At 42.9% G+C, this 16,167-nt stretch overlaps 1 non-coding gene across 1 annotated transcript; it reads left to right on the forward strand.

Annotated features, from left to right (window-relative positions):
* The first annotated feature begins 12,322 nt into the window (after positions 1-12,322).
* Positions 12,323-12,397, forward strand: TRNAA-UGC (transfer RNA alanine (anticodon UGC)). The gene has a single exon. It is a non-coding gene; the product is annotated as a tRNA-Ala (tRNA).
* The last annotated feature ends 3,770 nt before the right edge of the window (positions 12,398-16,167 follow it).

The raw sequence follows: 16,167 nt of genomic DNA on the forward strand, positions 1-16,167 counted from the left end.
ACTCACCTATAAAACCATCTGGACCTGATGCCGTTTGGGGGATAGCTCCTCGAATACCTTTCCAATAACTATTTGTCTGTTCAAGTTTCTACATCTTGAGTCAATTTTGGTAACTGATGTTTTTCTGATAAAATATCTATTTCATGTGACTCTTGAAATTTATTAGTGCAAGTTTGAATATTTTATACTTTTATCATTTGTTAAAATTTCCATATCTGTAGTTATGGCCCCTAATGTTGTTTATATACATTTTCTCTCTTCTCTCCCTGTCCCCCTTTCTTTCTTCACCAGACTTGCCAAAGGTTGGTCTATTTTATTGGACTAGTCAAAGAACCAGATTTATTATTTTTACTAGTCAATTGCTTTTTTTTTTTTTACCTATTTGATGAGGAGCATCTATTTTTATCTTTAATACTTCCTCATACTTTGAGCTTATTTTCATGTTCTCTCGCTACCTTCTTGAGTTGAAATCTTTTCATTTATTTTCAGTCTTCTTGCTTTTCAGGCAAATTCATTTAATTTATACTTTTCATTTAAGGACTGCTTTGTGCCATCTATGTTTTATCTTGTAATACTTAAGATGAATATTTGTCTTTTTTAAATCCATCATCTATTCCTGTAAATAAGAGGACCCTCATTTCCTTTTGGGAGATTACAGCTCCCCAGATGAGTGCAAACTTTTTGGGAGTAGGTACCCTGCCCTCTTGCTTTGGGACCCCAATTGTCTTTGGAAGTTTATTCCACTACATCCTTCCTATCAGCACTTGAGTTCAGCTCATGGATGTGACCTAATCTTGGACAACCATACTCCCTCTCCCAGGATTTCAAATGGTGAATGAGGTGACGAAAGAAGAGAAAATGGAACTGGACTTCATTCATTTCAACAAAGTGCTCAGGAAAAGCTGTAGAACAGTTCCTGATACTGAGCAGAGCCACCTGATTCCTTAGCAGTCCTGCATTTCCAGCATTCACTTGTATCCACTGAGCTTCTGCATCTTTCCAAGAAGTCTGTGTTGGATTGAGTTACACAGTTGATTTCTGTTGCATGCATCTGAAGAAATCCAATTCAGTGTTATAGCTGTGGTTCATTCTTAAAGTGTTTGCAGAAGACATTCGCTGGAGGTCTATTCAAGACCCATTCAACTTTTCCTCCTTGTTTTCCTTTTGAGAAAATACCCCATCCTTACAATTTCTGGTGGGAATGATTCTATCCCAGCTGCATGAGTGGACCTAAGCCAATCACTAGACTTCCCCCTCTTTGACACAGTTTAGGGTCCAAACAAGTACCCTGGTACAAATGTGGTCAGGGTATCCATGGTCAGAGTGATTGGTCCAAGGACAAAAACAGGAGGTAAGTTGGTCCTTTTATAATGAAGCCCAAGACTTCTGTTGGATTTTAAGGTGTACATACTTTCTCTGGATGTGGACAAGGACAAATGTAATTCCAGGTGAGCTGTTGGCATCCATCTTGTGATCACAAGGGGATCTGGACATAGGATGAAGCTAATGTCAGAGGTGGTATAATGGGGAAAAAAATGGAAAAAAATCAGGTTCTTGGCATCATTGAGATGCATCAAACCAATTCTGAAGTTCGGTGAGTTCAAAAATCATATGTTTAAAAAAAATAATTAGTATTGGAATGTTACTTGCAATATAACCAGCTTAAAGCTTGTATTTTCTATTTTTTCTTTCTTTAAAGTGCAATTATTTACGAAGATTTTTTTTTTAATCTCAGGTGGATTTTTAAAAAATTAAACATAATTTTGAGATAGTAGTAGATTCATATACAGTTGTAAGAAATAAGACAGGGATCCCATGTGCCCTTCACCCAGTTTTCCCCAGTGGCAATGTCTTGCAAAACTGTAGTACATACAATATCACAACCATGATACTGACATTGTTCTGTCAGGATCCAGAACATTTCCATCCCCTTGAGGATCCCCCATGTTGCCCTTTTATAACCTCACCCTCCTCCTTCCTATCCTCACCCCTCCTTACCCATGACAGCCACTAACCTGTTCAGTATTTCTATAATCTTGTCATTTCAAGAATGTTATATAAATGGGATCAAACAGTATGCAACCTTTTGGAACTGGCTTTTTTTTCCTCAGTGTAATTCTCTGGAGATTCATACAGGTTGTCATGTGCATCCAGAGTTCACTTCTTTTAATTGATGAGTAGGATTCCCTAATATGTATGTTTCACAGTTTATCAGTTTACCAACAGAGGGACATATGGGCTGATTTCAGCTGTTGCCTTATTAAAAATAGATCCCTATAAACATTAGTGTTTATAATCTTTACAATTTTTGTGTGAACACAAGTCTTCATTTTCCTGGGGGAAAAAATTGCCCAGAATGCAATTTCTGGGTCATAGGGTAGTTGCATATTTATTTTGGGGGGTTATCTTTGGGTTATTCTTTGAGTCTCTCCTGTTTGGAGTTTGCTCAGCTGCTTCTTCCATGTGTAAGTTTATGTCTCTTGCCAAATTTGGGTAGTTTTTAGCCATTATTTCTTAGAGGCCTGTTTCAGTCTCACCCTCTTTCTGATGACACAATGGTAGATCTTTTGTTATTGTCCCACAGATCCCACAGGAGACCATTTTTTTTTAAGACTTTTTCTCTCTGTTGTTCAGAATGGGTGATTTCTATTGTTGAATCTTCCAGTTCACCGATTCTTTTCTCTGTCGCCTCCATTCTGTTGTTGAGCTCATTCCGGGAGCTTTCATTTCAGTTACTACATTTTTCAGCTTTAAACTTTCCATTTGGTCCTTCTTAGATCTTCTGTTTCTTTGCTGACGCTATTTCTTTGCTTGTTTCGAGCACCTCCGTAATTTCTTGTTAAAGCGTTTTTTACAATCATGGCTGCTTTAAGATATTTTTCAGATAATCTTAACATCAGTGTCCTTTGGGTGTTGGCAGCTGCAGATGATCTTTTTTTCATTCAGTTAGAGATCGTCCCCGTTCTTGATACGATGACTGATTTTAATGAAACATGGACATTTAAAAATTATTTTTTGAGACTCTAAATCTTATTTAAACCTTCTGTTTTAGCTGGCGTTTTCTGCCACTGCTCTGGCAGGGAAAGGGGGACGCATTCCCTCATTACTCTCAGGTGGAGGTACAGGTCCAAGTTCCCCATTCAGCCTCTGTTGCCGTGTACTGGGTGAGGGTGGGAGTTCCAGTTCCCCACCCTGGTCTCCACTGCCCCTGCAGTGAGGCTGGCCTCACTCCTGCTGAAATAGTGAAAGCTCTGACTCTGCAGGAGGCCTCCTCTGACACCACCACGGGGGTGGGGTGGGGGGGAGAGGAGGGGAGGGGGAGGGGTGCCTCATTACTGCCAACCTGGATGAAAATCTAGGCTCCCACGTGGTCTCCACTGACCCTGAGTGTGGGAGGCCTCATTACCAGCTGGCCAGGGTGAAGGTCCCCACTCCCTCCTTGGCCTTTGTGGAAACCAGCCTGGCAAGGATGTCCGGGTGCCTCATTACACGCCTGGGGAGGGTGGAAATCTGTGCTCACCACTTGGCCTTTGCTGGTGTGGGTGTGGGTGGGGCCGCAGTTTTTCTGTAATATTTGGCTGGAATCAAGTGGTTATTTTCTAAGTTTTCTGTCTTATTAGGCTGCTCCTTTGTTGGTCCTTGGGCTCAAGAGAGCAGATTTTTGTTGGGGCAGTGCCTGGGGTGTTTCCAGATTACTGACTTCTTTACCTCCAAGACTGGGACATTCAGAGCAAAAAGAAAACCCTGGGAACTCAGCATTGACGTGCTGTTTATTGGGTCCCAAGATCCCCAGCCTTTCTGCCTTCTCTCCATCTTCATCTTCTTTTACTTGCTTTATGTAAAATATCCAGGGCTTTAGCTGTACTTAGCAGGTAGAATAGGAAAACTTACATCTACTTCATCTTCCCAATAACAGAAATCTCTCAGGTGGGTTTGGTTAGCTTTTTATTGCAAACTTCTAAATTTGTTGCACTTGACAATAAACATCCCACGTATGGTGTGATGGTTAATTTTATGTATCAAGTTGGCGTGGACTCACCATTTGTCAACCTTTTGTCTCATTTACTTTCTCTCTCTCTCTCAAGCGTTTTTCCCTGAACCATTGGAATGTAAGTTGGAGACATCATGTTTACCGCTACTATTTCCATGCGTTTCCTAAAACAAGGACATTTTCTTGCATAATGGCAGTGTAGTTATTAGTTTCAGGAATTTAACGCCGATACAATACTGTTACCCAACCCACAGTTCATATTCCCACTTGGCCAATTGTCTGAAAAAAATGTCCTTTATAGCTTTTTTCCCCAGTCCAGGATCTAATCCAGGACCATATCTCTGTAGTTTCCTGTAGTTCATTAACCTGTCTTTATTTTCCATGACTTTGACATTTTTGAAAACTGTAGTCTAGTAATTACATAGACTATCCCTGCATTATGTAGAATTTTTCTCAGTTTATCTGATGCTTCTCATGCTTGGATTCTGGTTGTTTTTCTGCCAGCAATACTACATGAATAATGTGTCTTTCTCAGTACATCATATCAGGAGACATGTTCTATCAATTTGACACATTACTGGTGATGCTAAAATTTTGAGAGCTTGGTTAACGGGAATGCACCCAGTTTCTCCATGACCAAGATTCTATTTTTCCTTTTGTGACTAAGAGGCACGTTTGTGGAGGAGATGCTTTGATAGCATGTAAATATCCTGTTCCCAATCAAACCAGAGCCACAAGTACCAGCATCCATTGATGATCCTTGCACGAATCAGTTATTGACATGAAGGCTGAGAAACTATTTCTTTAGGTGATTTAAGCTTATTCCTTTTTCCTTGTAACCAAAAGAACCCGACTAAAACAAAAGTTAGAAACAGAAGTGGGGTTTCATGAAACTGATCCTATGTGTCAGGAGGGGGAATGGGATGTTTCTATCCAGTGTTCGCATGGCAAAGCCACTAATTGGGTGGCTCCTGGGGTCCCTCGGACTCTAAGAATGGGGGCTCCATCAGTGGGGCTGCGATGATTTGGTGCCTCTAGCTCTGCATCATTTCTAGATGGGAAATTGTTCTTTGATCTCTCCAGACTAGGTTAGTTACTGTATTATAAGTTCCTTACAACCTTCCCAAAGCTATTATGATACTTTATTTTAATGTCTATCTACCCTTCTTGAAGGCAAGCTTTGAGACAGCAGGCACTCAGAAACATAGCCCAACCTCTAAGGGGTAGAAACTGGCGCACCGATTGAGGAAGGAATGACCACATCAGATAAGACACTTCCTTGGCTTGTCTCTCTCTGTCTCATGCCTCACTTTTATATGCTTTCTCTAGTATCTTTTTTTATTATAGTCTTCACAATGATCCTGCCAAAATACCTGTACGTTTGCTGAGAAGATGTCATTTTTGGAGAATGTTCTTGCCCTGCTCTGTTGCTCAGCAGTGCCAGTCCAGCTACATTTCTTCAGTATTCACACTCACTGTCGCCTATTTTGTTCACTATTACAGCTCCAGTGCCTGGCATAGTGTTTAATAAATATTGAGTAAGTGAATGAATGGAAGCAGAGTAGGCAGGTAGAAATGGGTAGGATCTATGATGCTCTTTGTTGAGCGGAAGTTCTTTAATTTTAATGTATCCAAATCCATCAATGTTTCCTTTTATGGTTTATGGTTTTGGTATCTTGTTTAAGAAAATTCCACCCCAAGGTCACAAAAATACTCTCCTACGTTTTCTCCTGTTAGCTTTTACAGTTTTAACATGTTTTAAATTCTTCAATCCATCTGGAGTTTACTTATGTATGTGGTGTGAGGGAGGCATACAGCTGTATGTCTTTTTTCTCCATAGCATGAGCTGGCTACGTACCGTATCTGCTGATCTAACCTGGCCTCATTGATGTCCTCTTGCCTTTATCCTGTCACAAGCTGCAGATGCACATGGGCTGTTTCTACGCTCTCTATTCAGTTTCCTGCTTTTATTTGTCAGTTACTAAATTGTATCAGTTGTGTTTTGTGCACACCCATGTGTTTGTTGTTTGTTTGCTATAGCTTTTGTGCTGTGTTTTAACATCTGGCAGGGTGATTCCCGCCTCTTTTCTCTTCTTTCTCAAAACTGATGTGGCTATTCATGTATCTCTCTCCTGTCATATAAATTCTGGAATAAGTTTGTCAAATTCCCCAAAACTTAACTTACATATTATTTTAGAGAAAACTGACATCTTTATAATATTGAGTTAACCCACCCAAACAAATAGTTCATCTTTCCACTTACACTGAACTTTTATGTCCTTTAACAGTTTCAAGTTTTTTTCCATGAAGCTTTTATATAAATGTAAAGAACATTCTTAGTTAACTTAAGTTCTGAATACCTTATAGATCTTATTAGTATTGTGAGTAATATTTTGTCTTCTAGAGTTCCTAGCTGATTAAAGTTGTAAAGGAGAGCTATTAGTATTAATTTTTTCTTGTATCCAGCAAAGTCCCTGACTCTCCTATTGGTTCTAATAGTTTGCTTATTATTTCTGATAGCTTTTTCTACATTGGTAATCATATTATAGGTAACAACAGGTTTATATTTTCCTTTTCTGTGTTCATACTGCTTATTTCATTTTCTTATCTTAGTACGTTGGTCATGACGCCCAGTATTGCAGTAGTGGCAATCCCGTCTTATACCCATGTTTACAGGGAGGGCATCATTAAATATGTTAATGGAAGGGTTTTAACTTATGTTTTTCAAGTGAAATAAGTTGTTTCTATTCCTAGTTTTCTGAAGTTTTAAAAGCTAAAATTAGGCATTGCACTCCAAGTTTTTTCTATTTCTGATCATACAATCATGTGATCTTTCTCCTTTAGTCCATTAATGCAATTAATAACAGTAGTAGATTTTCTGATGATAAACCATTTGAATTGGTGGAAATGGCCTCAGCTGCATGTAACAGAATAACAGCAATAGTATCTTAAAACCTAAAGGCAGTCCTTTTTTTTTTTTTTGATTTTTCAGTTTTATCAGGTAGAATTGTTACAGTCTGACTGCACATATACAATATATTGCATGTAAATGCATGTACACAATATACTGCACATTTAAAAATTTTTACATATATGTATTGTTCATTGTTTCTAAGAACATTTAGAGCTTTAGCCTTTTAAACTTACATAGTTATCAAAGGAATAAAGCCAACCACAAAATAAGAATTAATTCAAAAAGATAGATGCACCCCGCTATTAACAACTACATTATTTCTACTTGCCAAGATATGGAAGCATCCTAAATTCACATCAATAGATGAATGGATAAAGAAGATGCAGCATATATAAGTAAGGGCAGTCCCTTCTTAACAAGCAGTCTGGAGATGGGCCACATCAGGTGGTCCAGACGCTTGATGGTGTCATCCAGTAGAAGGAGCCTGTCTTTCTAGTCTGCCATCCTTGGCCCACTGGCTTTTTGTCCTCATGCTGGTCACCTCATGGTTGCAACTTGGCTGCCGCATTCAAAGGAAAAAATCTGTTGACGAAAGGAAGGGAGCAGGAACAGAAACACAAAACTGCTTTACCTTAAGTGACTCTCCTTTCACCAGCAAAGGATAAACTTTCCCAGACGCTTCCTCCCCCACCAGACTTGTCCTAGTGTCATTAGTCAGAAATGGATCAGGGTGCTTCTAGCTGCAAGGGAGGTTCACATTCTGAGTGTCTGGCAGAGGAGCAGGGCATGACTGTGACTAATTGTGACTCACTCTTTAGGGCTGGGGACACGCTGCTCCCGACAAGATGGGGTTCCGTCAGGAAGGAGGACTGTGGGGTAGCCCATCAACCTTGCATTTCTAGGACAAACTTGACTTAATCCAATTGGACAATTTCTTTTTCAATAAACTTTTGGGTTTGGTTGACTAATATTTTTTTAGGATTGTCACAGTTTTGTTCCTAAGTGAATGAGGCCTGTATTTTGATTTTCTTGTCTGTCCTTAGCTGGAGTAAAAACTTCATAATACTAGTTGGCTTGTTTTATTTTTCTGTGTTCTGGAACAAATTATATAAAATAAAGACCTACTCCCTGAAATTTTGGTGGAACTCATCCATGAAGGTACCTGGTCGTGGGTTTGCTGAGAGGAGAGAACCTTCATTACCATTTCACTATCAGCTATTCTTTATCACTTCTTCTTTCTGCTTCAGTTTACTGATATTTCCCCCTTTTTATGGTAAATACAGTCAGCTCTCGGTATCCACGGGTTCTGCATCCTCGTCTATGGAATGCCAACTGTATTTTAAATGGCCTTTAAGAATTATAATACTGAGGTATATGCTCTATAAGTAGTCCCCTATTGTGCATTTAAACAATATGTCTTATTTTAATTTTTTAAATGAATAATTTTTTGAATTGAGTAATAATTTATATACAGAGAAATACACAGATCTTAGATGTACAGTTTTGTGAGTTTTGACAAATGTGTCCATGGGTGTAATCACCACCCCATCAAGACAGACAACATTGTCATCAACTCCTCTGTGCCCCTTCCCGTCAGTTCTCCCAACCAAGCAACTGCTGTTCTGGTTCCTGTGCAAATCTTTTGCAGGCATAAGCTTCTTTTCTCTTGGATAAATTCCTGGGAATGGAATTCCTGGGTTGGGGGGAAATGCCTGCTTTTAACTTTATAAGAAACTCCCAATTTTCCAAAGTGGTTGTCTGTTTTACACGCCTGCTTTGAGAAAGTTGAGTTCCACTTTTTTTTTTAATTGAAGTATAGTTGATTTATGATGTGTTAGTTTCAAGTGCACAGCAAAGTGATTTGGATATCTATATCAATATAATTTTTTCTTTTTTTAGATTATTCTCCATTATAGGTTATTACCAGATATTGACTATAATTCCCTGTGCTATACAGTAAATCCTTGGTGAGTTCCACTCCCTTTTTTTCTTAATTGAAGTATAGTCAGTTTACAATGTGCCAATTTCTGGTGCACAACATAATGTTTCAGTCATATGTATACATGTGTATATTTCTTTTCATATTCTTTTTCATCACAGGTTACTGCAAGATATTGAATCTAGTTCCTTGTGCTATACAGTAGAAACTTGTTGTCACTTACTTTTGCTATTAATAGTGTAAATACTAACGGTATTAAAAGTCAGTAAGAGTTTAGGAGTATGAACCTCTGGACCTAGTACATATCATTTTAAAAAATCATTCTAGTCTATATTTGTATTTAATTACTTTATTTTTTGTTTTCATTGAAGCATATTTGATTTACAGTATTGTGTTAGTTTCTAGTGTACAGCATATTCAGTTATACGTATATATGTATTCTTTTTCAGATTCTTTTCCATTATAGGTTATTACAAGATACTGAATGTAATTCCCTGTGCTCTACAGTAGGTCCTTGTTGTTTATCTATTTTGTGTATAGTAGTGTGTATCTGTTAATCCCAAACTTCTAATTTATCCCTCCCCAGCCTTTCCCCTTTGGTAACCATGTTTATTTTCTAACACACGTATCATTTTATAATTGCTTCCTGTATCCCACCTCATCAGACTGTTCAGGAGCTGGGAGTTCCTAGCAGTTTTTCTCTGACTCGGAATCCCTTTTCTCCCAAACTTTCAAAATCAACAGAAACCCGCGGCGCATCTCCACATCTCCAGTCGCCCCGCAGTCTCCACCGGGTCCCACTCCCTGAAGCCAGGCCCACGAGGTCGTAGAAACTTCCCGCCAAGGTCCTCTCCCTTCCGATACTGAGACTTCCTTCTCGATTCATTTGCTTGTCATCTGTCCTGAAGCGAAAAGTCAATTAGACATCTCCTTTGACAAGATGACTGGTAAGGACTTCCCTGTCCCGGTAAGTCCCAAGGACTTTTGTTTACTTCTTTACCCAAGTCGGTGCAGAGAGCGCTGCCTGGGGAGGGCCTTGGGGCGCCCTGGGTGCGCTCAGCACCCCGGATCCCCGAGGGGTCCCCCGAGGGGTCCGCTGAGCTGCTCCCCCGTCCCTCTTTCCCTCCGTCCCTCTCTTCACTGCCCCCACCCCATTTCTGCCCTCTCTTTTGGAAGTTAGTTATTATGACTCTTTACCATCTTCATCTCTTTCTAGGGAGCCAGTCCCTCCGCCCAGGGCACTCATTTCCCTCTGACACCAGGACCCACCACCTTCTCTTCCCAGGGGTTCCTCACAGTTTCACAGAAGAGCTTACATGTGACGAGGGGAAAACCAGCAGCCCAGGTGAGTTCACCACCTTGTCAGCTTTTTAGGGCTTTTACGAACACTTTATTAATAAAGGAGATAAGCCGCTGGCTGCAGGTATTTTCTCAGCGTTTGTCATTTGCTTGCCTTTGATTTTGTTTTTGACCTTATAGACGTTTATCTGCGTTTTTTTCTCTCTTTTTATGGCCTCTGATTTTGGGCTCCAGGGAAGGGAAGAAAGGCCTCTTCCCTCTTGAGGTGAGATGATGAGTACACCCATCCTTGTTTTACTCTAGGATTTTCTTGGCTTCATTTCACATTCGAGTATCTGATCCACCTGGTAGAGAGATGAGTGTCTGATGTCCGTTCTGATGACTGGTTTTCCAGTTGTCCCACAGGCATTTATTAAGGAACCTAATTTTCAACAGTAATGTAAAATTTTATCTTCATTGTATTGCATATTCTCATATATTTGAACAAACTGTTTTTTTGTTTTTGTTTTTGTTTTTGTTTTTGGCAGGCGGGAGGTAATTAGGTCTATGTATTTATTTTAGAGGAGGTACTGGGGATTGAACCCAGGACCTCAGGCATGCTAAGCATGTGCTCTACCACTTGAGCTGTGCCCTCCCAGCTATATATTACATATATATTCCCAGCTACATACTTATATTCATACATACACATGCTGGACTTTGGGCTAGAAGAACTGAACTTACAAGAAGCTGTTAATTATTGAGGAGAGGGACTGGGTGGAAAGAAGAAAGCATTCAGTTTTCACTATGTCTTTCTGTACTCTTCAGCTTTTCTCGTGATGGCATGTATTGCTTTGAAAAAAATTTATTGAAGTATAGTCAACTGACAATGTGTTAGTTTCAAGTGTGCAGCAAAGTGATTCAATTATATATATCTATTATTTTTCAGATTCTTTTCCATTATAGGTTTTTTTTAAATTGAAGTATAGTCAGTTACAATGGGTCAGTTTCTGGTGTACAGCATACTGTCCCAGTCATGCTTTCCATTATAGGTTATTACAAGATATTGAATATAGTTCCCCATGCTCTACCACAGGACCTTGCTGTTTATCTATTTAGTTAGTTATCTATTAGAGTTCCCTGTGCTGTATAGTAGGTCCTTGTGCTTTTTTATTGTCAGAAGGGTTTTCCTGGGTGTTGTGTCATGGGACATTTCTGTTTTCTTTCTATTTGTTTATTTTTCTTAAATCCTAATATTTTAAAACGAAGATAAGGGGGATTTACTGGAAGATGCTGAGGTACCTCAATCAAAGGAGGTGTCAGGCAACCAGCCTGCAGGAGGAGACAAGCGCTGCTGGGTCTCAGGAATTTCTGGAATCAGGGCTGGGATCCGGGAGGTCCTTTCTTGTCTCTGCTTGTCTTGGTGCATCAGCTGCCTTCTCTCCCACCCCGCATAAAATGCGAGGAATGAACATGGGTGCCTCGTGCATCGTAATTTCATCTCTTGCGGCTCCTACAGAAGAGAGAGACCGACTTCCTGAGTTCCTATTTAACAGAATTCTCAGGAGGGACTTTCTTTGGCTTGGCTTGGGTCAGGATCCCCCCTCTCTGGCCCCCTGCCCCATGGGCTCTGGCCAGCTTAGGGGTGTCTCTAAGTTGCTGGCAGATCCTCTGGGGTCGCAGAGTTGGAGAACAGTCTCAGTAGAAGGGAGGGTGCTGGGAAGATAACACATTCATTTATCGTTACTCATCCATCCAGTCAACTTCTGTCAGGCACCTGTTACGCCCTAGGCTCTGTGCTCTGTGCACACAGTCACCCAGCAAGGTCCCAGCCATCAGACAGCTGAGGTCCCAGTGAGGGAGGCAGGCTGGAAATCAGAGTCCTGGATCCGCCAGACCCACTGTCCCTGTTCACAAGAGGAGTCCCTTCTGTTGTCTGTCGAGGGGCCTCGGCGGGCTGGCTTGGGGCCTTAGCTCTGTGAGGTGGTGATGGCTGAGAACCGGAGCCAGCAGGCCTGGCCGCCGGGGCGGCTGCAGCTGTTCCGAGTTGCCAGCCAAGAGCCAGTAGGTGAAGGGAGTGGCTTCCTGTTGAGCTGAGATTTCTGGCTCTGGCTTGGAAGTCAAGACGTCCCCAGAAACAAGCTGTCAGGCAGCCCGCGAAGTTTGGTGGAATTTTCATTATAAAAAGGCAAAAGCTGGGGGAAGGGTATAGTTCAGTTGGTAGAGTGCTTGCTTTGCATGCATGAGGTCCTGGGTTCAATCCCCAGTACTTCCATTAAAATAATAAGTAAATAAATAAGAACCTAATTACCCCCCCTGAAAAAGAAAAATAAGACAAAAGCCAGGCCTGGATCAGGTGCTTGACTCCACCACTTCCTTGGCAGGAAGTCTCAGTCCCTCAGGCAATGGTCCTGCCCAGGAAACTTGGAAAAAGACAGAGGGAGTTTCAACTCTGGTCCCATTACTAGCGGGAAGGGACTGCGGAGGGGGTGTGTGGGGGGCAAGAGCCCCTCCTGGAGACACCTCAGGGGAAGGTTTTCTGACGTGCTGACTCTGCAAGAGTTGCCCGTGGGCTACAGCCCCTCTGGAGACTGCCACAAAGTGCTCTCCTGTAAATGTGACAGATGCCTGGAGCCAGCGACCCACGCAGCGATGCATGGGCTTGGGCCTCAAGGGATGAGGATTTCTACTCACTGTCCCTCACCCCAAACTGCTCTCCTCCATGCTGGCTGTTGGTCCAAGTGTGGATTTGCCCCAGCGTGTCTTATGTGATGCAGGGGACATGTGTGTGTGATGTATTGTTTATATGTGATAATAGAAACGGTGGTTAAATTGAGGATTTAGCCAATAGTTTGGGGACTGGACAGAGATCACACCTGGAGGAGTTGTTCGTAAACCTGAGGACCCTGGACTCTGAGGCTGAGAACTTTTCCGAAGGGCCCCTGCCACCATTACTTTCGAAAGCAAGACATCAGGTTTCTGTCCTGCTGGGAAGGATAATAGTGCGTCTTCCATTGTAGCAGTGAGAACAAGACCAAAACAGGGTATTTGGGGAACTAAATGTGTTGGGAGCTGGCCGGGTTGGTGAGGGGGTGGAAGGCGCTGGTCGCGTGGCCACACCCACCACCCTTGGTAAACAGCGCACCAACTGCTACCCTTCCGCGCCTGCACCTGCTGCCTCCTGGCGTTAAGGCGGCAAAGGCCCAATTGGCTGCGTCTGCAGAGGGAAGCCAAGAGGTCGCTTTGGGGCCAAGACCATGGGGCAAATGGTGAGGAAGCCCTGAGAAAGCAGAGACCACACAGGAGAAAGAGGAGAGAGACAAAGTAGAGAGGAAAGGAAGGCATGAGAGGAGCCCAGAGTGGACAGAGCAGAGGCGGGAGTGGCTGGTCCCCTGGGCTGCCTTGGCTTCTGACACCAGTCCGGCTTGTCCTAGTCCACGTGTAAACCTCCAGGAAACCTGGCTTGTGGATCTGACTTTGTGATGCACAGAAGCTAAGCAACACCTCCCTACAGCTCCCATGGCTTCTGCTTTTCACCTGGTGACAGTTCTGGCGTCACTGTCTGTTAATAGGTCTCTCCCTCTTTCTTGAGGCCACGGCTTATTCATCTCTTCAAGCAGAGCATCTGGCCCTGTGCGGGGAACCTTGGGGGTGCCTATTAATGTTTGAATAAAGACCTGCATCTTGGCCCAGCCCTCACCCAGAGGCTGTCAAACAAGCAGCAACCCCGACTTTAGATTCAATACACGTTATCAGCCACGTGCAGGAGGTGAGCTGGGCCAAGGAGGTTCTTTCTGGGCCTCTGAAGTGGAAAACCAGCAGTGAAAAGGCAGTTAGCTGCAGGAGCAGAGGCTTCAAGGGCGTGTGGGATGTGGGCAAGTTGCGTGGGTACTCTGGTGCTTGTCGTGGAGGGCCAGTTATGAAGGACCTCACGGGTAGGAGACCCACAATGGTGGACATCCTGAGGTTGTGTGACATGTAAAACACAGGTGTCCGTGATCAATAAAGCTGATTATAAGTCTTATGCAGTTGCCAGTCTACTTGTATCACTGTAATAGGGAGGAACCTTCATATTCCATTACAAGTTAATCGCCGAAGGGATGTTGCCTATAAGCTTAAATTATACGTAATGGCCCATCTCTGGGAACCTTGTCTTCCAGAAAATGAGCATTAAGCTAAAACACCTATGTTGAGCTCACAGGAAACACCCAGACCATGCCCACCTGTGAATGGCAAGGGGGTGAAATTAACCCATCCCTCCGGAGTCTGGCCGGAACCAGGGCTTGACCCCCTCCCCTTTTAGTTTAAAAGACGCTGGAATTCCAACTTGGTGAAGATGGCTCTTTGGGGGTCCTAGTCCACCAGCTTTTTGGTCTGCTGGTTTTCCGAATAAAGTTGCTATTCCTCGCCACAACAATTTGTCACTAGACTTGTTGGCCTGTCGTGCGGCGAGCAGTGGGAACTTGGTCTTGGTAACAAATTCTGGCCAGCCAAGGGTCTTGCTGCTGTGGCCAGCCAGTCCCGGCTGGGGAATTTTCTGGGAAGGCCCTAGCGGCTGCAGGACCAACTGTCCTGAGGATCTTTCCTTCAAATTTCCCAAAGTGGCACCGGCTGCCCCAGCGCTTGGCAGTTGGAGCCAGGAATCAACTTCTGGGAGCCAATGGGCTCCATGCAGTAGGGTAAGTGGCTTCAGGGTGTACAGTTTGAAACATTATTTCCTCTCTGTTTAAGGCTTTTTTGCTCCAGAATGAACCAGTTTGTTTTGTATTTGAGTAGGGTACCCTGAGGAAATAGTTGCTGGATTTTTACTCAGTTTGTGAAATGTTCTCGTTTTTTTTTTTTTTTTTCCCAATGGATGCTAGCATTTGTGTGCATCGTTTGTTTGGTTTGCCTTGTACTTGTCTTTAAAAAATGGGACAGTTTCAACTATTTCTAAAGAAAGTCCTCTGAGGTGAATTTTGGATGTCTGATTACAGCTAGGAAACCATGACAAAGAGGAAGAGTGTATGACCACGGTACCTGTTCGGATCTCCACCAGGGGTTTAGGCAGGGTCATCTTGGGACCCTGTGTACCATGTACTGCCACCTTTGTGTTAATTACATTGTTTGTGTCCCCTGTGTTGGTATATGTAGAACCCCGTGGCCAAACTTGAGAGTTAATTTAGGGTTTTCTGTTTGTTCTTTGGGTTTCTTGTTTCATTTTGTTTTGGTACTGTTTCTTCATTTACAGCCAAATCAGTTTGATCTTTAAAACTTTTGCTGGTGTCAAATGGAGGAAAGGAACAGGAAAAGGGGGGGAAAAAACCTGTCCTCGTCCAGAAGTGGGACGTTCCCAGGGAGAAGAGAAGGGTTCCCCTTGGTTCCTAAAACCTCCAAAAGCCCCCAAATCACCAAAACCCCCTAAATCCTCTGTGTGGTATTACATTAGGGTGGGAAAAAGTCAAGTTTTCACCTTAGGTTAAATAAACCCAAGGGAAAATCTGTTCATACAGGAAGAAAGAAAAGAAAAGGAATGAGGGTGAGGTGCCTATCTCTGGCTGAGCTGTTATGCCAATATATCCACCCTTCCACCCCCTCCCAACACTGGGGGTCAGGAGGTGGCCAGACTAGCATCCCCTCCTTACAAGAATCAATTAGAAAATCCTGTGCTGGTTCCTGGAGTGCAGGGACCTGGTCTGATATTGCCATCTAGGACCCAGCTGGGGCCAGGAGTCACCCCCAGGGCAGGGTAGATTCCCTTGTGCACTTAGGGAGCCTGCGTGTCAGTGGCCAGCAGGCTGCTTATCTATGGATGCATAGCCCTTTCTTCACCCCAGACTTGTTTAGTTAGAAAGATCGCAGCCCTCCTTACAGGGAGGCTCCTCTGGGTGGAAGGAGGATGGTCATCGACAAGGCCGGGGAAGAAGCTGACCAGCTCCGCCTCAGACCCAGATGGTCCACCTGAAGCCTGCTTGACATCACCCCCAGCTGAACCAAATCGGGACTCCAGTGAGGGAGGAACACCCTTACTGGAGCACTTCACTGTAAGCGCATCTTGGCAGAGCC

This window comes from Camelus dromedarius, chromosome 16, assembly GCF_036321535.1.
Source record: "Camelus dromedarius isolate mCamDro1 chromosome 16, mCamDro1.pat, whole genome shotgun sequence".
Lineage (NCBI taxonomy): Eukaryota > Metazoa > Chordata > Mammalia > Artiodactyla > Camelidae > Camelus > Camelus dromedarius.